We start from the raw sequence: 15,836 nt of genomic DNA, 5'->3' as shown, positions 1-15,836 counted from the left end.
TTGACCTTTTTGAACCTGAAAATGTGTTAGTTTCTCTATGAGATAGTAAAAGAAGGTTCAAATTGAACAGCTGCTGTCAACGGCCATTCTAAGCTGAATGTGCCTGCTCTCGTCAGATCGCAGCAGCAATGCAGCTTAAGGCTTGGCAAGTACCAGCATGGGAGACTGGCTGGGAATCCCAAGTTCTGTTGACCTTTTTGAACCTGAAAATTGTGTTAGTTTCTCTATGAGATAGTAAAAGAAGGTTCAAATTGAACAGCTGCTGTCAACGGCCATTCTAAGCTGAATGTGCCTGCTCTCGTCAGATCGCAGCAGCAATGCAGCTTAAGGCTTGGCAAGTACCAGCATGGGAGACTGGCTGGGAATCCCAAGTTCTGTTGACCTTTTTGAACCTGAAAATTGTGTTAGTTTCTCTATGAGATAGTAAAAGAAGGTTCAAATTGAACAGCTGCTGTCAACGGCCATTCTAAGCTGAATGTGCCTGCTCTCGTCAGATCGCAGCAACAATGCAGCTTAAGGCTTGGCAAGTACAAGCATGGGAGACTGGCTGGGAATCCCAAGTTCCGTTGACCTTTTTGAACCTGAAAATTGTTAGTTTTTCTGTCAAAGATGGTAAAAGAAGGTTCAAATTGAACAGCTGCTGTCAACGGCCATTCTAAGCTGAATGTGCCTGCTCTCGTCAGATCGCAGCAGCAATGCAGCTTAAGGCTTGGCAAGTACCAGCATGGGAGACTGGCTGGGAATCCCAAGTTCCGTTGACCTTTTTGAACCTGAAAATTGTGTTAGTTTCTCTATGAGATAGTAAAAGAAGGTTCAAATTGAACAGCTGCTGTCAACGGCCATTCTAAGCTGAATGTGCCTGCTCTCATCAGATCGCAGCAGCAATGTAGCTTAAGGCTTGGCAAGTACCAGCATGGGAGACTGGCTGGGAATCCCAAGTTCCGTTGACCTTTTTGAACCTGAAAATTGTGTTAGTTTCTCTATGAGATAGTAAAAGAAGGTTCAAATTGAACAGCTGCTGTCAACGGCCATTCTAAGCTGAATGTGCCTGCTCTCGTCAGATCGCAGCAGCAATGCAGCTTAAGGCTTGGCAAGTACCAGCATGGGAGACTGGCTGGGAATCCCAAGTTCCGTTGACCTTTTTGAACCTGAAAATTGTTAGTTTCTCTGTCAAAGATGGTAAAAGAAGGTTCAAATTGAACAGCTGCTGTCAACGGCCATTCTAAGCTGAATGTGCCTGCTCTCGTCAGATCGCAGCAGCAATGTAGCTTAAGGCTTGGCAAGTACCAGCATGGGAGACTGGCTGGGAATCCCAAGTTCCGTTGACCTTTTTGAACCTGAAAATTGTGTTAGTTTCTCTATGAGATAGTAAAAGAAGGTTCAAACTGAACAGCTGCTGTCAACGGCCATTCTAAGCTGAATGTGCCTGCTCTCGTCAGATCGCAGCAGCAATGCAGCTTAAGGCTTGGCAAGTACCAGCATGGGAGACTGGCTGGGAATCCCAAGTTTCGTTGACCTTTTTGAACCTGAAAATTGTGTTAGTTTCTCTATGAGATAGTAAAAGAAGGTTCAAATTGAACAGCTGCTGTCAACGGCCATTCTAAGCTGAATGTGCCTGCTCTCGTCAGATCGCAGCAGCAATGCAGCTTAAGGCTTGGCAAGTACCAGCATGGGAGACTGGCTGGGAATCCCAAGTTCTGTTGACCTTTTTGAACCTGAAAATTGTGCTAGTTTTTCTATGAGATAGTAAAAGAAGGTTCAAATTGAACAGCTGCTGTCAACGGCCATTCTAAGCTGAATGTGCCTGCTCTCGTCAGATCGCAGCAGCAATGCAGCTTAAGGCTTGGCAAGTACCAGCATGGGAGACTGGCTGGGAATCCCAAGTTCTGTTGACCTTTTTGAACCTGAAAATTGTGTTAGTTTCTCTATGAGATAGTAAAAGAAGGTTCAAATTGAACAGCTGCTGTCAACGGCCATTCTAAGCTGAATGTGTCTGCTCTCGTCAGATCGCAGCAACAATGAAGCTTAAGGCTTGGCAAGTACCAGCATGGGAGACTGGCTGGGAATCCCAAGTTCTGTTGACCTTTTTGAACCTGAAAATTGTGTTAGTTTCTCTATGAGATAGTAAAAGAAGGTTCAAATTGAACAGCTGCTGTCAACGGCCATTCTAAGCTGAATGTGCCTGCTCTCGTCAGATCGCAGCAGCTTAAGGCTTGGCAAGTACCAGCATGGGAGACTGGCTGGGAATCCCAAGTTCCGTTGACCTTTTTGAACCTGAAAATTGTGTTAGTTTCTCTATGAGATAGTAAAAGAAGGTTCAAACTGAACAGCTGCTGTCAACCGCCATTCTAAGCTGAATGTGCCTGCTCTCGTCAGATCGCAGCAGCAATGCAGCTTAAGGCTTGGCAAGTAACAGCATGGGAGACTGGCTGGGAATCCCAAGTTCCGTTGACCTTTTTGAACCTGAAAATTGTGTTAGTTTCTCTATGAGATAGTAAAAGAAGGTTCAAATTGAACAGCTGCTGTCAACGGCCATTCTAAGCTGAATGTGCCTGCTCTCGTCAGATCGCAGCAGCAATGCAGCTTAAGGCTTTGCAAGTACCAGCATGGGAGACTGGCTGGGAATCCCAAGTTCCGTTGACCTTTTTGAACCTGAAAATTGTGTTAGTTTCTCTATGAGATAGTAAAAGAAAGTAGAAATTAGGCAGCTGCTGTCAACGGCCATTCTAAGCTGAATGTGCCTGCTCTCGTCAGATCGCAGCAGCAATGCAGCTTAAGGCTTGGCAAGTACCACCATGTGAGACTGGCTGGGAATCCCAAGTTCTGTTGACCTTTTTGAACCTGAAAATTGTGTTAGTTTCTCTATGAGATAGTAAAAGAAGGTTCAAACTGAACAGCTGCTGTCAACGGCCATTCTAAGCTGAATGTGCCTGCTCTCATCAGATCGCAGCAGCTTAAGGCTTGGCAAGTACCAGCATGGGAGACTGGCTGGGAATCCCAAGTTCCGTTGACCTTTTTGAACCTGAAAATTGTGTTAGTTTCTCTATAAGATAGTAAAAGAAGGTTCAAATTGAACAGCTGCTGTCAACAGCCATTCTAAGCTGAATGTGCCTGCTCTCGTCAGATCGCAGCAGCAATGCAGCTTAAGGCTTGGCAAGTACCAGCATGGGAGACTGGCTGGGAATCCCAAGTTCCGTTGACCTTTTTGAACCTGAAAATTGTGTTAGTTTCTCTATGAGATAGTAAAAGAAGGTTCAAACTGAACAGCTGCTGTCAACGGCCATTCTAAGCTGAATGTGCCTGCTCTCGTCAGATCGCAGCAGCAATGCAGCTTAAGGCTAGGCAAGTACCAGCATGGGAGACTGGCTGGGAATCCCAAGTTCCGTTGACCTTTTTGAACCTGAAAATTGTGTTAGTTTCTCTATGAGATAGTAAAAGAAGGTTCAAATTGAACAGCTGCTGTCAACGGCCATTCTAAGCTGAATGTGCCTGCTCTCGTCAGATCGCAGCAGCAATGCAGCTTAAGGCTTGGCAAGTACCAGCATGGGAGACTGGCTGGGAATCCCAAGTTCTGTTGACCTTTTTGAACCTGAAAATTGTTAGTTTCTCTGTCAAAGATGGTAAAAGAAGGTTCAAATTGAACAGCTGCTGTCAACGGCCATTCTAAGCTGAATGTGCCTGCTCTCGTCAGATCGCAGCAGCAATGCAGCTTAAGGCTTGGCAAGTACCAGCATGGGAGACTGGCTGGGAATCCCAAGTTCCGTTGACCTTTTTGAACCTGAAAATTGTGTTAGTTTCTCTATGAGATAGTAAAAGAAGGTTCAAATTGAACAGCTGCTGTCAACGGCCATTCTAAGCTGAATGTGCGTGCTCTTGTCGGATCACAGCAGCGATGCGGCTTAAGGCTTGGCAAGTACCAGCATGGGAGACTGGCTGCGAATCCCAAGTTCCGTTGACCTCTTTGAACCTGAAAATTGTGTTAGTTTCTCTATGAGATAGTAAAAGAAGGTTCAAATTGAACAGCGGCTGTCAACGGCCATTCTAAGCTGAATGAGCCTGCTCTCATCAGATCGCAGCAGCAATGCAGCTTAAGGCTTTGCAAGTACCAGCATGGGAGACTGGCTGGGAATCCCAAGTTCTGTTGACCTTTTTGAACCTGAAAATTGTGTTAGTTTCTCTATGAGATAGTAAAAGAAGGTTCAAATTGAACAGCTGCTGTCAACGGCCATTCTAAGCTGAATGTGCCTGCTCTTGTCAGATTGCAGCAGCTTAAGGCTTGGCAAGTACCAGCATGGGAGACTGGCTGGGAATCCCAAGTTCCGTTGACCTTTTTGAACCTGAAAATGTGTTAGTTTCTCTATGAGATAGTAAAAGAAGGTTCAAATTGAACAGCTGCTGTCAACGGCCATTCTAAGCTGAATGTGCCTGCTCTCGTCAGATCGCAGCAGCAATGCAGCTTAAGGCTTGGCAAGTACCAGCATGGGAGACTGGCTGGGAATCCCAAGTTCCGTTGACCTTTTTGAACCTGAAAATTGTGTTAGTTTCTCTATGAGATAGTAAAAGAAGGTTCAAATTGAACAGCTGCTGTCAACGGCCATTCTAAGCTGAATGTGCCTGCTCTCGTCAGATCGCAGCAGCAATGCAGCTTAAGGCTTGGCAAGTACCAGCATGGGAGACTGGCTGGGAATCCCAAGTTCTGTTGACCTTTTTGAACCTGAAAATTGTGTTAGTTTCTCTATGAGATAGTAAAAGAAGGTTCAAATTGAACAGCTGCTGTCAACGGCCATTCTAAGCTGAATGTGCCTGCTCTCGTCAGATCGCAGCAACAATGCAGCTTAAGGCTTGGCAAGTACAAGCATGGGAGACTGGCTGGGAATCCCAAGTTCCGTTGACCTTTTTGAACCTGAAAATTGTTAGTTTTTCTGTCAAAGATGGTAAAAGAAGGTTCAAATTGAACAGCTGCTGTCAACGGCCATTCTAAGCTGAATGTGCCTGCTCTCGTCAGATCGCAGCAGCAATGCAGCTTAAGGCTTGGCAAGTACCAGCATGGGAGACTGGCTGGGAATCCCAAGTTCCGTTGACCTTTTTGAACCTGAAAATTGTGTTAGTTTCTCTATGAGATAGTAAAAGAAGGTTCAAATTGAACAGCTGCTGTCAACGGCCATTCTAAGCTGAATGTGCCTGCTCTCATCAGATCGCAGCAGCAATGTAGCTTAAGGCTTGGCAAGTACCAGCATGGGAGACTGGCTGGGAATCCCAAGTTCCGTTGACCTTTTTGAACCTGAAAATTGTGTTAGTTTCTCTATGAGATAGTAAAAGAAGGTTCAAATTGAACAGCTGCTGTCAACGGCCATTCTAAGCTGAATGTGCCTGCTCTCGTCAGATCGCAGCAGCAATGCAGCTTAAGGCTTGGCAAGTACCAGCATGGGAGACTGGCTGGGAATCCCAAGTTCCGTTGACCTTTTTGAACCTGAAAATTGTTAGTTTCTCTGTCAAAGATGGTAAAAGAAGGTTCAAATTGAACAGCTGCTGTCAACGGCCATTCTAAGCTGAATGTGCCTGCTCTCGTCAGATCGCAGCAGCAATGTAGCTTAAGGCTTGGCAAGTACCAGCATGGGAGACTGGCTGGGAATCCCAAGTTCCGTTGACCTTTTTGAACCTGAAAATTGTGTTAGTTTCTCTATGAGATAGTAAAAGAAGGTTCAAACTGAACAGCTGCTGTCAACGGCCATTCTAAGCTGAATGTGCCTGCTCTCGTCAGATCGCAGCAGCAATGCAGCTTAAGGCTTGGCAAGTACCAGCATGGGAGACTGGCTGGGAATCCCAAGTTTCGTTGACCTTTTTGAACCTGAAAATTGTGTTAGTTTCTCTATGAGATAGTAAAAGAAGGTTCAAATTGAACAGCTGCTGTCAACGGCCATTCTAAGCTGAATGTGCCTGCTCTCGTCAGATCGCAGCAGCAATGCAGCTTAAGGCTTGGCAAGTACCAGCATGGGAGACTGGCTGGGAATCCCAAGTTCTGTTGACCTTTTTGAACCTGAAAATTGTGCTAGTTTTTCTATGAGATAGTAAAAGAAGGTTCAAATTGAACAGCTGCTGTCAACGGCCATTCTAAGCTGAATGTGCCTGCTCTCGTCAGATCGCAGCAGCAATGCAGCTTAAGGCTTGGCAAGTACCAGCATGGGAGACTGGCTGGGAATCCCAAGTTCTGTTGACCTTTTTGAACCTGAAAATTGTGTTAGTTTCTCTATGAGATAGTAAAAGAAGGTTCAAATTGAACAGCTGCTGTCAACGGCCATTCTAAGCTGAATGTGCCTGCTCTCGTCAGATCGCAGCAACAATGAAGCTTAAGGCTTGGCAAGTACCAGCATGGGAGACTGGCTGGGAATCCCAAGTTCTGTTGACCTTTTTGAACCTGAAAATTGTGTTAGTTTCTCTATGAGATAGTAAAAGAAGGTTCAAATTGAACAGCTGCTGTCAACGGCCATTCTAAGCTGAATGTGCCTGCTCTCGTCAGATCGCAGCAGCTTAAGGCTTGGCAAGTACCAGCATGGGAGACTGGCTGGGAATCCCAAGTTCCGTTGACCTTTTTGAACCTGAAAATTGTGTTAGTTTCTCTATGAGATAGTAAAAGAAGGTTCAAACTGAACAGCTGCTGTCAACCGCCATTCTAAGCTGAATGTGCCTGCTCTCGTCAGATCGCAGCAACAATGCAGCTTAAGGCTTGGCAAGTACAAGCATGGGAGACTGGCTGCGAATCCCAAGTTCTGTTGACCTTTTTGAACCTGAAAATTGTTAGTTTCTCTGTCAAAGATGGTAAAAGAAGGTTCAAATTGAACAGCTGCTGTCAACGGCCATTCTAAGCTGAATGTGCCTGCTCTCGTCAGATCGCAGCAGCAATGCAGCTTAAGGCTTGGCAAGTACCAGCATGGGAGACTGGCTGGGAATACCAAGTTCCGTTGACCTTTTTGAACCTGAAAATTGTGTTAGTTTCTCTATGAGATAGTAAAAGAAGGTTCAAACTGAACAGCTGCTGTCAACGGCCATTCTAAGCTGAATGTGCCTGCTCTCGTCAGATCGCAGCAGCAATGCAGCTTAAGGCTTGGCAAGTACCAGCATGGGAGACTGGCTGGGAATACCAAGTTCCGTTGACATTTTTGAACCTGAAAATTGTGTTAGTTTCTCTATGAGATAGTAAAAGAAGGTTCAAACTGAACAGCTGCTGTCAACGGCCATTCTAAGCTGAATGTGCCTGCTCTCGTCAGATCGCAGCAGCAATGCAGCTTAAGGCTTGGCAAGTACCAGCATGGGAGACTGGCTGGAAATCCCAAGTTCCGTTGACATTTTTGAACCTGAAAATTGTGTTAGTTTCTCTATGAGATAGTAAAAGAAGGTTCAAATTGAACAGCTGCTGTCAACGGCCATTCTAAGCTGAATGTGCCTGCTCTCGTCAGATCGCAGCAGCAATGCAGCTTAAGGCTTGGCAAGTACCAGCATGGGAGACTGGCTGGGAATCCCAAGTTCCGTTGACCTTTTTGAACCTGAAAATTGTGTTAGTTTCTCTATGAGATAGTAAAAGAAGGTTCAAATTGAACAGCTGCTGTCAACGGCCATTCTAAGCTGAATGTGCCTGCTCTCGTCAGATCGCAGCAGCAATGCAGCTTTAGGCTTGGCAAGTACCAGCATGGGAGACGGGTTGGGAATCCCAAGTTCCGTTGACCTTTTTGAACCTGAAAATTGTGTTAGTTTCTCTATGAGATAGTAAAAGAAGGTTCAAATTGAACAGCTGCTGTCAACGGCCATTCTAAGCTGAATGTGCCTGCTCTCGTCAGATCGCAGCAGCAATGCAGCTTAAGGCTTGGCAAGTACCAGCATGGGAGACTGGCTGGAAATCCCAAGTTCTGTTGACCTTTTTGAACCTGAAAATTGTGTTAGTTTTTCTATGAGATAGTAAAAGAAAGTTCAAATTGAACAGCTGCTGTCAACGGCCATTCTAAGCTGAATGTGCCTGCTCTCGTCAGATCGCAGCAGCAATGCAGCTTAAGGCTTGGCAAGTACCAGCATGGGAGACTGGCTGGGAATCCCAAGTTCTGTTGACCTTTTTGAACCTGAAAATTGTTAGTTTCTCTGTCAAAGATGGTAAAAGAAGGTTCAAATTGAACAGCTGCTGTCAACGGCCATTCTAAGCTGAATGTGCCTGCTCTCGTCAGATCGCAGCAGCAATGCAGCTTAAGGCTTGGCAAGTACCAGCATGGGAGACTGGCTGGGAATACCAAGTTCCGTTGACCTTTTTGAACCTGAAAATTGTGTTAGTTTCTCTATGAGATAGTAAAAGAAGGTTCAAACTGAACAGCTGCAGTCAACGGCCATTCTAAGCTGAATGTGCCTGCTCTCGTCAGATCGCAGCAGCAATGCAGCTTAAGGCTTGGCAAGTACCAGCATGGGAGACTGGCTGGGAATCCCAAGTTCCGTTGACCTTTTTGAACCTGAAAATTGTGTTAGTTTCTCTATGAGATAGTAAAAGAAGGTTCAAATTGAACAGCTGCTGTCAACGGCCATTCTAAGCTGAATGTGCCTGCTCTCGTCAGATCGCAGCAGCAATGCAGCTTAAGGCTTGGCAAGTACCAGCATGGGAGACTGGCTGGGAATCCCAAGTTCTGTTGACCTTTTTGAACCTGAAAATTGTGTTAGTTTCTCTATGAGATAGTAAAAGAAGGTTCAAATTGAACAGCTGCTGTCAACGGCCATTCTAAGCTGAATGTGCGTGCTCTCGTCAGTTCGCAGCAGCTTAAGGCTTGGCAAGTACCAGCATGGGAGACTGGCTGGGAATCCCAAGTTCCGTTGACCTTTTTGTACCTGAAAATTGTGTTAGTTTCTCTATGAGATAGTAAAAGAAGGTTCAAATTGAACAGCTGCTGTCAACGGCCATTCTAAGCTGAATGTGCCTGCTCTCATCAGATCGCAGCAGCAATGCAGCTTAAGGCTTGGCAAGTACCAGCATGGGAGACTGGCTGGGAATCCCAAGTTCCGTTGACCTTTTTGAACCTGAAAATTGTGTTAGTTTCTCTATGAGATAGTAAAAGAAGGTTCAAATTGAACAGCTGCTGTCAACGGCCATTCTAAGCTGAATGTGCCTGCTCTCGTCAGATCGCAGCAGCAATGCAGCTTAAGGCTTGGCAAGTACCAGCATGGGAGACTGGCTGGGAATCCCAAGTTCCGTTGTCCTTTTTGAACCTGAAAATTGTTAGTTTCACTGTCAAAGATGGTAAAAGAAGGTTCAAATTGAACAGCTGCTGTCAACAGCCATTCTAAGCTGAATGTGCCTGCTCTCGTCAGATCGCAGCAGCAATGCAGCTTAAGGCTTGGCAAGTACCAGCATGGGAGACTGGCTGGGAATACCAAGTTCCGTTGACCTTTTTGAACCTGAAAATTGTGTTAGTTTCTCTATGAGATAGTAAAAGAAGGTTCAAACTGAACAGCTGCTGTCAACGGCCATTCTAAGCTTAATGTGCCTGCTCTCGTCAGATCGCAGCAGCAATGCAGCTTAAGGCTTGGCAAGTACCAGCATGGGAGACTGGCTGGGAATCCCAAGTTCCGTTGACCTTTTTGAACCTGAAAATTGTGTTAGTTTCTCTATGAGATAGTAAAAGAAGGTTCAAATTGAACAGCTGCTGTCAACGGCCATTCTAAGCTGAATGTGCCTGCTCTCGTCAGATCGCAGCAGCAATGCAGCTTAAGGCTTGGCAAGTACCAGCATGGGAGACTGGCTGGGAATCCCAAGTTCCGTTGACCTTTTTGAACCTGAAAATTGTGTTAGTTTCTCTATGAGATAGTAAAAAAAGGTTCAAACTGAACAGCTGCTGTCAATGGCCATTCTAAGCTGAATGTGCCTGCTCTCGTCAGATCGCAGCAGCAATGCAGCTTAAGGCTTGGCAAGTACCAGCATGGGAGACTGGCTGGGAATCCCAAGTTCCGTTGACCTTTTTGAACCTGAAAATTGTGTTAGTTTCTCTATGAGATAGTAAAAAAAGGTTCAAATTGAACAGCTGCTGTCAACGGCCATTCTAAGCTGAATGTGCCTGCTCTCATCAGATCGCAGCAGCAATGCAGCTTAAGGTTTGGCAAGTACCAGCATGGGAGACTGGCTGGGAATCCCAAGTTCCGTTGACCTTTTTGAACCTGAAAATTGTTAGTTTCACTGTCAAAGATGGTAAAAGAAGGTTCAAATTGAACAGCTGCTGTCAACAGCCATTCTAAGCTGAATGTGCCTGCTCTCGTCAGATCGCAGCAGCAATGCAGCTTAAGGCTTGGCAAGTACCAGCATGGGAGACTGGCTGGGAATACCAAGTTCCGTTGACCTTTTTGAACCTGAAAATTGTGTTAGTTTCTCTATGAGATAGTAAAAGAAGGTTCAAATTGAACAGCTGCTGTCAACAGCCATTCTAAGCTGAATGTGCCTGCTCTCGTCAGATCGCAGCAGCAATGCAGCTTAAGGCTTGGCAAGTACCAGCATGGGAGACTGGCTGGGAATCCCAAGTTCTGTTGACCTTTTTGAACCTGAAAATTGTGTTAGTTTCTCTATGAGATAGTAAAAGAAGGTTCAAATTGAACAGCTGCTGTCAACGGCCATTCTAAGCTGAATGTGCCTGCTCTCGTCAGATCGCAGCAGCTTAAGGCTTGGCAAGTACCAGCATGGGAGACTGGCTGGGAATCCCAAGTTCCGTTGACCTTTTTGAACCTGAAAATTGTGTTAGTTTCTCTATGAGATAGTAAAAGAAGGTTCAAATTGAACAGCTGCTGTCAACGGCCATTCTAAGCTGAATGTGCCTGCTCTCGTCAGATCGCAGCAGCAATGCAGCTTAAGGCTTGGCAAGTACCAGCATGGGAGACTGGCTGGGAATCCCAAGTTTCGTTGACCTTTTTGAACCTGAAAATTGTGTTAGTTTCTCTATGGGATAGTAAAAGAAGGTTCAAATTGAACAGCTGCTGTCAACGGCCATTCTAAGCTGAATGTGCCTGCTCTCGTCAGATCGCAGCAGCAATGCAGCTTAAGGCTTGGCAAGTACCAGCATGGGAGACTGGCTGGGAATCCCAAGTTCCGTTGACCTTTTTGAACCTGAAAATTGTGTTAGTTTCTCTATGAGATAGTAAAAGAAGGTTCAAATTGAACAGCTGCTGTCAACGGCCATTCTAAGCTGAATGTGCCTGCTCTCGTCAGATCGCAGCAGCAATGCAGCTTAAGGCTTGGCAAGTACCAGCATGGGAGACTGGCTGGGAATCCCAAGTTCCGTTGACCTTTTTGAACCTGAAAATTGTGTTAGTTTCTCTATGAGATAGTAAAAAAAGGTTCAAACTGAACAGCTGCTGTCAATGGCCATTCTAAGCTGAATGTGCCTGCTCTCGTCAGATCGCAGCAGCAATGCAGCTTAAGGCTTGGCAAGTACCAGCATGGGAGACTGGCTGGGAATCCCAAGTTCCGTTGACCTTTTTGAACCTGAAAATTGTGTTAGTTTCTCTATGAGATAGTAAAAAAAGGTTCAAATTGAACAGCTGCTGTCAACGGCCATTCTAAGCTGAATGTGCCTGCTCTCATCAGATCGCAGCAGCAATGCAGCTTAAGGTTTGGCAAGTACCAGCATGGGAGACTGGCTGGGAATCCCAAGTTCCGTTGACCTTTTTGAACCTGAAAATTGTTAGTTTCACTGTCAAAGATGGTAAAAGAAGGTTCAAATTGAACAGCTGCTGTCAACAGCCATTCTAAGCTGAATGTGCCTGCTCTCGTCAGATCGCAGCAGCTTAAGGCTTGGCAAGTACCAGCATGGGAGACTGGCTGGGAATCCCAAGTTCCGTTGACCTTTTTGAACCTGAAAATTGTGTTAGTTTCTCTATGAGATAGTAAAAGAAGGTTCAAATTGAACAGCTGCTGTCAACGGCCATTCTAAGCTGAATGTGCCTGCTCTCGTCAGATCGCAGCAGCAATGCAGCTTAAGGCTTGGCAAGTACCAGCATGGGAGACTGGCTGGGAATCCCAAGTTTCGTTGACCTTTTTGAACCTGAAAATTGTGTTAGTTTCTCTATGGGATAGTAAAAGAAGGTTCAAATTGAACAGCTGCTGTCAACGGCCATTCTAAGCTGAATGTGCCTGCTCTCGTCAGATCGCAGCAGCAATGCAGCTTAAGGCTTGGCAAGTACCAGCATGGGAGACTGGCTGGGAATACCAAGTTCCGTTGACCTTTTTGAACTAAAAATTGTGTTAGTTTCTCTATGAGATAGTAAAAGAAGGTTCAAATTGAACAGCTGCTGTCAACAGCACTTCTAAGCTGAATGTGCCTGCTCTCGTCAGATCGCAGCAGCAATGCAGCTTAAGGCTTGGCAAGTACCAGCATGGGAGACTGGCTGGGAATCCCAAGTTCTGTTGACCTTTTTGAACCTGAAAATTGTATTAGTTTCTCTATGAGATAGTAAAAGAAGGTTCAAATTGAACAGCTGCTGTCAACGGCCATTCTAAGCTGAATGTGCCTGCTCTCGTCAGATCGCAGCAGCTTAAGGCTTGGCAAGTACCAGCATGGGAGACTGGCTGGGAATACCAAGTTCCGTTGACCTTTTTGAACCTGAAAATTGTGTTAGTTTCTCTATGGGATAGTAAAAGAAGGTTCAAATTGAACAGCTGCTGTCAACGGCCATTCTAAGCTGAATGTGCCTGCTCTCGTCAGATCGCAGCAGCAATGCAGCTTAAGGCTTGGCAAGTACCAGCATGGGAGACTGGCTGGGAATCCCAAGTTCTGTTGACCTTTTTGAACCTGAAAATTGTGTTAGTTTCTCTATGAGATAGTAAAAGAAGGTTCAAATTGAACAGCTGCTGTCAACGGCCATTCTAAGCTGAATGTGCCTGCTCTCGTCAGATCGCAGCAGCATTGCAGCTTAAGGCTTGGCAAGTACCAGCATGGGAGACTGGCTGGGAATCCCAAGTTCTGTTGACCTTTTTGAACCTGAAAATTGTGTTAGTTTCTCTATGAGATAGTAAAAGAAGGTTCAAATTGAACAGCTGCTGTCAACGGCCATTCTAAGCTGAATGTGCCTGCTCTCGTCAGATCGCAGCAGCAATGCAGCTTAAGGCTTGGCAAGTACCAGCATGGGAGACTGGCTGGGAATCCCAAGTTCCGTTGACCTTTTTGAACCTGAAAATTGTGTTAGTTTCTCTATGAGATAGTAAAAGAAGGTTCAAATTGAACAGCGGCTGTCAACGGCCATTCTAAGCTGAATGAGCCTGCTCTCATCAGATCGCAGCAGCAATGCAGCTTAAGGCTTTGCAAGTACCAGCATGGGAGACTGGCTGGGAATCCCAAGTTCTGTTGACCTTTTTGAACCTGAAAATTGTGTTAGTTTCTCTATGAGATAGTAAAAGAAGGTTCAAATTGAACAGCTGCTGTCAACGGCCATTCTAAGCTGAATGTGCCTGCTCTTGTCAGATCGCAGCAGCTTAAGGCTTGGCAAGTACCAGCATGGGAGACTGGCTGGGAATCCCAAGTTCCGTTGACCTTTCTGAACCTGAAAATGTGTTAGTTTCTCTATGAGATAGTAAAAGAAGGTTCAAATTGAACAGCTGCTGTCAACGGCCATTCTAAGCTGAATGTGCCTGCTCTCGTCAGATCGCAGCAGCAATGCAGCTTAAGGCTTGGCAAGTACCAGCATGGGAGACTGGCTGGGAATCCCAAGTTCCGTTGACCTTTTTGAACCTGAAAATTTTGTTAGTTTCTCTATGAGATAGTAAAAGAAGGTTCAAATTGAACAGCTGCTGTCAACGGCCATTCTAAGCTGAATGTGCCTGCTCTCGTCAGATCGCAGCAGCAATGCAGCTTAAGGCTTGGCAAGTACCAGCATGGGAGACTGGCTGGGAATCCCAAGTTCTGTTGACCTTTTTGAACCTGAAAATTGTGTTAGTTTCTCTATGAGATAGTAAAAGAAGGTTCAAATTGAACAGCTGCTGTCAACGGCCATTCTAAGCTGAATGTGCCTGCTCTCATCAGATCGCAGCAGCTTAAGGCTTGGCAAGTACCAGCATGGGAGACTGGCTGGGAATCCCAAGTTCCATTGACCTTTTTGAACCTGAAAATTGTGTTAGTTTCTCTATGACATAGTAAAAGAAGGTTCAAACTGAACAGCTGCTGTCAACGGCCATTCTAAGCTGAATGTGCCTGCTCTCGTCAGATCGCAGCAGCAATGCAGCTTAAGGCTTGGCAAGTAACAGCATGGGAGACTGGCTGGGAATCCCAAGTTCTGTTGACCTTTTTGAACCTGAAAATTGTGTTAGTTTCTCTATGAGATAGTAAAAGAAGGTTCAAATTGAACAGCTGCTGTCAACGGCCATTCTAAGCTGAATGTGCCTGCTCTCATCAGATCGCAGCAGCATTGCAGCTTAAGGCTTGGCAAGTACCAGCATGGGAGACTGGCTGGGAATCCCAAGTTCTGTTGACCTTTTTGAACCTGAAAATTGTGTTAGTTTCTCTATGAGATAGTAAAAGAAGGTTCAAATTGAACAGCTGCTGTCAACGGCCATTCTAAGCTGAATGTGCCTGCTCTCGTCAGATCGCAGCAGCAATGCAGCTTAAGGCTTGGCAAGTACCAGCATGGGAGACTGGCTGGGAATCCCAAGTTCCGTTGACCTTTTTGAACCTGAAAATTGTGTTAGTTTCTCTATGAGATAGTAAAAGAAAGTAGAAATTAGGCAGCTGCTGTCAATGGCCATTCTAAGCTGAATGTGCCTGCTCTCGTCAGATCGCAGCAGCAATGCAGCTTAAGGCTTGGCAAGTACCAGCATGGGAGACTGGCTGGGAATCCCAAGTTCTGTTGACCTTTTTGAACCTGAAAATTGTGTTAGTTTCTCTATGAGATAGTAAAAGAAGGTTCAAATTGAACAGCTGCTGTCAACGGCCATTCTAAGCTGAATGTGCCTGCTCTCATCAGATCGCAGCAGCTTAAGGCTTGGCAAGTACCAGCATGGGAGACTGGCTGGGAATCCCAAGTTCCGTTGACCTTTTTGAACCTGAAAATGTGTTAGTTTCTCTATGAGATAGTAAAAGAAGGTTCAAATTGAACAGCTGCTGTCAACGGCCATTCTAAGCTGAATGTGCCTGATCTCGTCAGATCGCAGCAGCAATGCAGCTTAAGGCTTGGCAAGTACCAGCATGGGAGACTGGCTGGGAATCCCAAGTTCCGTTGACCTTTTTGAACCTGAAAATTGTGTTAGTTTCTCTATGAGATAGTAAAAGAAGGTTCAAATTGAACAGCTGCTGTCAACAGCCATTCTAAGCTGAATGTGCCTGCTCTCGTCAGATCGCAGCAGCTTAAGGCTTGGCAAGTACCAGCATGGGAGACTGGCTGGGAATCCCAAGTTCCGTTGACCTTTTTGAACCTGAAAATTGTGTTAGTTTCTCTATGAAATAGTAAAAGAAGGTTCAAATTGAACAGCTGCTGTCAACGGCCATTCTAAGCTGAATGTGCCTGCTCTCGTCAGATCGCAGCAGCAATGCAGCTTAAGGCTTGGCAAGTACCAGCATGGGAGACTGGCTGGGAATCCCAAGTTCTGTTGACCTTTTTGAACCTGAAAATTGTGTTAGTTTCTCTATGGGATAGTAAAAGAAGGTTCAAATTGAACAGCTGCTGTCAACGGCCATTCTAAGCTGAATGTGCCTGCTCTCGTCAGATCGCAGCAGCAATGCAACTTAAGGCTTGGCAAGTACCAGCATGGGAGACTGGCTGGAAATCCCAAGTTCTGTTGACCTTTTTGAATCTGAAAATTGTGTTAGTTTTTCTATGAGATAGTAAAAGAAAGTTCA

General features: G+C 45.5%; 70 pseudogenes; all 70 read left to right on the top strand.

Moving 5' to 3' along the window:
- Nucleotides 1-75: 75 nt before the first annotated feature.
- On the top strand, nucleotides 76-194 carry LOC140080613 (5S ribosomal RNA; annotated as a pseudogene).
- Nucleotides 195-264: 70 nt separating this feature from the next.
- On the top strand, nucleotides 265-383 carry LOC140080612 (5S ribosomal RNA; annotated as a pseudogene).
- Nucleotides 384-453: 70 nt separating this feature from the next.
- On the top strand, nucleotides 454-572 carry LOC140085254 (5S ribosomal RNA; annotated as a pseudogene).
- A 70-nt stretch (nucleotides 573-642) lies between these two features.
- Nucleotides 643-761, top strand: LOC140100107 (5S ribosomal RNA; annotated as a pseudogene).
- Nucleotides 762-831: 70 nt separating this feature from the next.
- LOC140082325 (5S ribosomal RNA) lies at nucleotides 832-950 on the top strand (annotated as a pseudogene).
- Nucleotides 951-1,020: 70 nt separating this feature from the next.
- LOC140100106 (5S ribosomal RNA) lies at nucleotides 1,021-1,139 on the top strand (annotated as a pseudogene).
- Nucleotides 1,140-1,209: 70 nt separating this feature from the next.
- Nucleotides 1,210-1,328, top strand: LOC140084970 (5S ribosomal RNA; annotated as a pseudogene).
- A 70-nt stretch (nucleotides 1,329-1,398) lies between these two features.
- Nucleotides 1,399-1,517, top strand: LOC140083477 (5S ribosomal RNA; annotated as a pseudogene).
- A 70-nt stretch (nucleotides 1,518-1,587) lies between these two features.
- LOC140080611 (5S ribosomal RNA) lies at nucleotides 1,588-1,706 on the top strand (annotated as a pseudogene).
- Nucleotides 1,707-1,776: 70 nt separating this feature from the next.
- Nucleotides 1,777-1,895, top strand: LOC140080609 (5S ribosomal RNA; annotated as a pseudogene).
- Nucleotides 1,896-1,965: 70 nt separating this feature from the next.
- On the top strand, nucleotides 1,966-2,084 carry LOC140097420 (5S ribosomal RNA; annotated as a pseudogene).
- A 440-nt stretch (nucleotides 2,085-2,524) lies between these two features.
- On the top strand, nucleotides 2,525-2,643 carry LOC140092596 (5S ribosomal RNA; annotated as a pseudogene).
- A 70-nt stretch (nucleotides 2,644-2,713) lies between these two features.
- On the top strand, nucleotides 2,714-2,832 carry LOC140096426 (5S ribosomal RNA; annotated as a pseudogene).
- Nucleotides 2,833-3,083: 251 nt separating this feature from the next.
- Nucleotides 3,084-3,202, top strand: LOC140090134 (5S ribosomal RNA; annotated as a pseudogene).
- A 70-nt stretch (nucleotides 3,203-3,272) lies between these two features.
- On the top strand, nucleotides 3,273-3,391 carry LOC140079425 (5S ribosomal RNA; annotated as a pseudogene).
- A 70-nt stretch (nucleotides 3,392-3,461) lies between these two features.
- LOC140080608 (5S ribosomal RNA) lies at nucleotides 3,462-3,580 on the top strand (annotated as a pseudogene).
- Nucleotides 3,581-3,650: 70 nt separating this feature from the next.
- LOC140100104 (5S ribosomal RNA) lies at nucleotides 3,651-3,769 on the top strand (annotated as a pseudogene).
- A 259-nt stretch (nucleotides 3,770-4,028) lies between these two features.
- LOC140095670 (5S ribosomal RNA) lies at nucleotides 4,029-4,147 on the top strand (annotated as a pseudogene).
- Nucleotides 4,148-4,397: 250 nt separating this feature from the next.
- On the top strand, nucleotides 4,398-4,516 carry LOC140100103 (5S ribosomal RNA; annotated as a pseudogene).
- A 70-nt stretch (nucleotides 4,517-4,586) lies between these two features.
- On the top strand, nucleotides 4,587-4,705 carry LOC140080606 (5S ribosomal RNA; annotated as a pseudogene).
- Nucleotides 4,706-4,775: 70 nt separating this feature from the next.
- Nucleotides 4,776-4,894, top strand: LOC140085252 (5S ribosomal RNA; annotated as a pseudogene).
- A 70-nt stretch (nucleotides 4,895-4,964) lies between these two features.
- On the top strand, nucleotides 4,965-5,083 carry LOC140100102 (5S ribosomal RNA; annotated as a pseudogene).
- A 70-nt stretch (nucleotides 5,084-5,153) lies between these two features.
- On the top strand, nucleotides 5,154-5,272 carry LOC140082324 (5S ribosomal RNA; annotated as a pseudogene).
- A 70-nt stretch (nucleotides 5,273-5,342) lies between these two features.
- Nucleotides 5,343-5,461, top strand: LOC140100101 (5S ribosomal RNA; annotated as a pseudogene).
- Nucleotides 5,462-5,531: 70 nt separating this feature from the next.
- On the top strand, nucleotides 5,532-5,650 carry LOC140084969 (5S ribosomal RNA; annotated as a pseudogene).
- A 70-nt stretch (nucleotides 5,651-5,720) lies between these two features.
- Nucleotides 5,721-5,839, top strand: LOC140083476 (5S ribosomal RNA; annotated as a pseudogene).
- A 70-nt stretch (nucleotides 5,840-5,909) lies between these two features.
- LOC140080605 (5S ribosomal RNA) lies at nucleotides 5,910-6,028 on the top strand (annotated as a pseudogene).
- A 70-nt stretch (nucleotides 6,029-6,098) lies between these two features.
- Nucleotides 6,099-6,217, top strand: LOC140080604 (5S ribosomal RNA; annotated as a pseudogene).
- Nucleotides 6,218-6,287: 70 nt separating this feature from the next.
- Nucleotides 6,288-6,406, top strand: LOC140091144 (5S ribosomal RNA; annotated as a pseudogene).
- Nucleotides 6,407-6,657: 251 nt separating this feature from the next.
- Nucleotides 6,658-6,776, top strand: LOC140097812 (5S ribosomal RNA; annotated as a pseudogene).
- A 70-nt stretch (nucleotides 6,777-6,846) lies between these two features.
- Nucleotides 6,847-6,965, top strand: LOC140078870 (5S ribosomal RNA; annotated as a pseudogene).
- Nucleotides 6,966-7,035: 70 nt separating this feature from the next.
- On the top strand, nucleotides 7,036-7,154 carry LOC140078584 (5S ribosomal RNA; annotated as a pseudogene).
- A 70-nt stretch (nucleotides 7,155-7,224) lies between these two features.
- LOC140091843 (5S ribosomal RNA) lies at nucleotides 7,225-7,343 on the top strand (annotated as a pseudogene).
- A 70-nt stretch (nucleotides 7,344-7,413) lies between these two features.
- On the top strand, nucleotides 7,414-7,532 carry LOC140100100 (5S ribosomal RNA; annotated as a pseudogene).
- A 70-nt stretch (nucleotides 7,533-7,602) lies between these two features.
- On the top strand, nucleotides 7,603-7,721 carry LOC140086368 (5S ribosomal RNA; annotated as a pseudogene).
- Nucleotides 7,722-7,791: 70 nt separating this feature from the next.
- On the top strand, nucleotides 7,792-7,910 carry LOC140090705 (5S ribosomal RNA; annotated as a pseudogene).
- A 70-nt stretch (nucleotides 7,911-7,980) lies between these two features.
- On the top strand, nucleotides 7,981-8,099 carry LOC140080602 (5S ribosomal RNA; annotated as a pseudogene).
- Nucleotides 8,100-8,169: 70 nt separating this feature from the next.
- LOC140078857 (5S ribosomal RNA) lies at nucleotides 8,170-8,288 on the top strand (annotated as a pseudogene).
- Nucleotides 8,289-8,358: 70 nt separating this feature from the next.
- Nucleotides 8,359-8,477, top strand: LOC140100099 (5S ribosomal RNA; annotated as a pseudogene).
- Nucleotides 8,478-8,547: 70 nt separating this feature from the next.
- Nucleotides 8,548-8,666, top strand: LOC140080601 (5S ribosomal RNA; annotated as a pseudogene).
- A 251-nt stretch (nucleotides 8,667-8,917) lies between these two features.
- On the top strand, nucleotides 8,918-9,036 carry LOC140101029 (5S ribosomal RNA; annotated as a pseudogene).
- Nucleotides 9,037-9,106: 70 nt separating this feature from the next.
- Nucleotides 9,107-9,225, top strand: LOC140083432 (5S ribosomal RNA; annotated as a pseudogene).
- Nucleotides 9,226-9,295: 70 nt separating this feature from the next.
- LOC140087273 (5S ribosomal RNA) lies at nucleotides 9,296-9,414 on the top strand (annotated as a pseudogene).
- A 70-nt stretch (nucleotides 9,415-9,484) lies between these two features.
- On the top strand, nucleotides 9,485-9,603 carry LOC140083416 (5S ribosomal RNA; annotated as a pseudogene).
- Nucleotides 9,604-9,673: 70 nt separating this feature from the next.
- Nucleotides 9,674-9,792, top strand: LOC140100098 (5S ribosomal RNA; annotated as a pseudogene).
- A 70-nt stretch (nucleotides 9,793-9,862) lies between these two features.
- Nucleotides 9,863-9,981, top strand: LOC140082846 (5S ribosomal RNA; annotated as a pseudogene).
- A 70-nt stretch (nucleotides 9,982-10,051) lies between these two features.
- On the top strand, nucleotides 10,052-10,170 carry LOC140083350 (5S ribosomal RNA; annotated as a pseudogene).
- A 70-nt stretch (nucleotides 10,171-10,240) lies between these two features.
- Nucleotides 10,241-10,359, top strand: LOC140087271 (5S ribosomal RNA; annotated as a pseudogene).
- A 70-nt stretch (nucleotides 10,360-10,429) lies between these two features.
- LOC140081867 (5S ribosomal RNA) lies at nucleotides 10,430-10,548 on the top strand (annotated as a pseudogene).
- A 251-nt stretch (nucleotides 10,549-10,799) lies between these two features.
- Nucleotides 10,800-10,918, top strand: LOC140083475 (5S ribosomal RNA; annotated as a pseudogene).
- Nucleotides 10,919-10,988: 70 nt separating this feature from the next.
- Nucleotides 10,989-11,107, top strand: LOC140100096 (5S ribosomal RNA; annotated as a pseudogene).
- Nucleotides 11,108-11,177: 70 nt separating this feature from the next.
- Nucleotides 11,178-11,296, top strand: LOC140100095 (5S ribosomal RNA; annotated as a pseudogene).
- Nucleotides 11,297-11,366: 70 nt separating this feature from the next.
- On the top strand, nucleotides 11,367-11,485 carry LOC140082845 (5S ribosomal RNA; annotated as a pseudogene).
- A 70-nt stretch (nucleotides 11,486-11,555) lies between these two features.
- On the top strand, nucleotides 11,556-11,674 carry LOC140083349 (5S ribosomal RNA; annotated as a pseudogene).
- A 251-nt stretch (nucleotides 11,675-11,925) lies between these two features.
- Nucleotides 11,926-12,044, top strand: LOC140083474 (5S ribosomal RNA; annotated as a pseudogene).
- A 70-nt stretch (nucleotides 12,045-12,114) lies between these two features.
- Nucleotides 12,115-12,233, top strand: LOC140078846 (5S ribosomal RNA; annotated as a pseudogene).
- A 69-nt stretch (nucleotides 12,234-12,302) lies between these two features.
- Nucleotides 12,303-12,421, top strand: LOC140095146 (5S ribosomal RNA; annotated as a pseudogene).
- Nucleotides 12,422-12,672: 251 nt separating this feature from the next.
- On the top strand, nucleotides 12,673-12,791 carry LOC140080600 (5S ribosomal RNA; annotated as a pseudogene).
- A 70-nt stretch (nucleotides 12,792-12,861) lies between these two features.
- LOC140093238 (5S ribosomal RNA) lies at nucleotides 12,862-12,980 on the top strand (annotated as a pseudogene).
- A 70-nt stretch (nucleotides 12,981-13,050) lies between these two features.
- LOC140100094 (5S ribosomal RNA) lies at nucleotides 13,051-13,169 on the top strand (annotated as a pseudogene).
- A 70-nt stretch (nucleotides 13,170-13,239) lies between these two features.
- Nucleotides 13,240-13,358, top strand: LOC140095668 (5S ribosomal RNA; annotated as a pseudogene).
- A 250-nt stretch (nucleotides 13,359-13,608) lies between these two features.
- LOC140100092 (5S ribosomal RNA) lies at nucleotides 13,609-13,727 on the top strand (annotated as a pseudogene).
- Nucleotides 13,728-13,797: 70 nt separating this feature from the next.
- On the top strand, nucleotides 13,798-13,916 carry LOC140080599 (5S ribosomal RNA; annotated as a pseudogene).
- Nucleotides 13,917-14,167: 251 nt separating this feature from the next.
- On the top strand, nucleotides 14,168-14,286 carry LOC140092932 (5S ribosomal RNA; annotated as a pseudogene).
- Nucleotides 14,287-14,356: 70 nt separating this feature from the next.
- On the top strand, nucleotides 14,357-14,475 carry LOC140090307 (5S ribosomal RNA; annotated as a pseudogene).
- Nucleotides 14,476-14,545: 70 nt separating this feature from the next.
- On the top strand, nucleotides 14,546-14,664 carry LOC140100091 (5S ribosomal RNA; annotated as a pseudogene).
- A 70-nt stretch (nucleotides 14,665-14,734) lies between these two features.
- LOC140083769 (5S ribosomal RNA) lies at nucleotides 14,735-14,853 on the top strand (annotated as a pseudogene).
- Nucleotides 14,854-15,103: 250 nt separating this feature from the next.
- On the top strand, nucleotides 15,104-15,222 carry LOC140086609 (5S ribosomal RNA; annotated as a pseudogene).
- Nucleotides 15,223-15,473: 251 nt separating this feature from the next.
- Nucleotides 15,474-15,592, top strand: LOC140080598 (5S ribosomal RNA; annotated as a pseudogene).
- Nucleotides 15,593-15,662: 70 nt separating this feature from the next.
- On the top strand, nucleotides 15,663-15,781 carry LOC140097630 (5S ribosomal RNA; annotated as a pseudogene).
- The last annotated feature ends 55 nt before the right edge of the window (nucleotides 15,782-15,836 follow it).

The sequence above is a fragment of the Engystomops pustulosus genome, chromosome 9 (genome assembly GCF_040894005.1).
Source record: "Engystomops pustulosus chromosome 9, aEngPut4.maternal, whole genome shotgun sequence".
Classification (NCBI taxonomy): domain Eukaryota; kingdom Metazoa; phylum Chordata; class Amphibia; order Anura; family Leptodactylidae; genus Engystomops; species Engystomops pustulosus.
The sequence above is the reverse complement of the archived record's forward strand: the minus strand, read 5'-3'. Positions and strand labels throughout refer to the sequence as shown.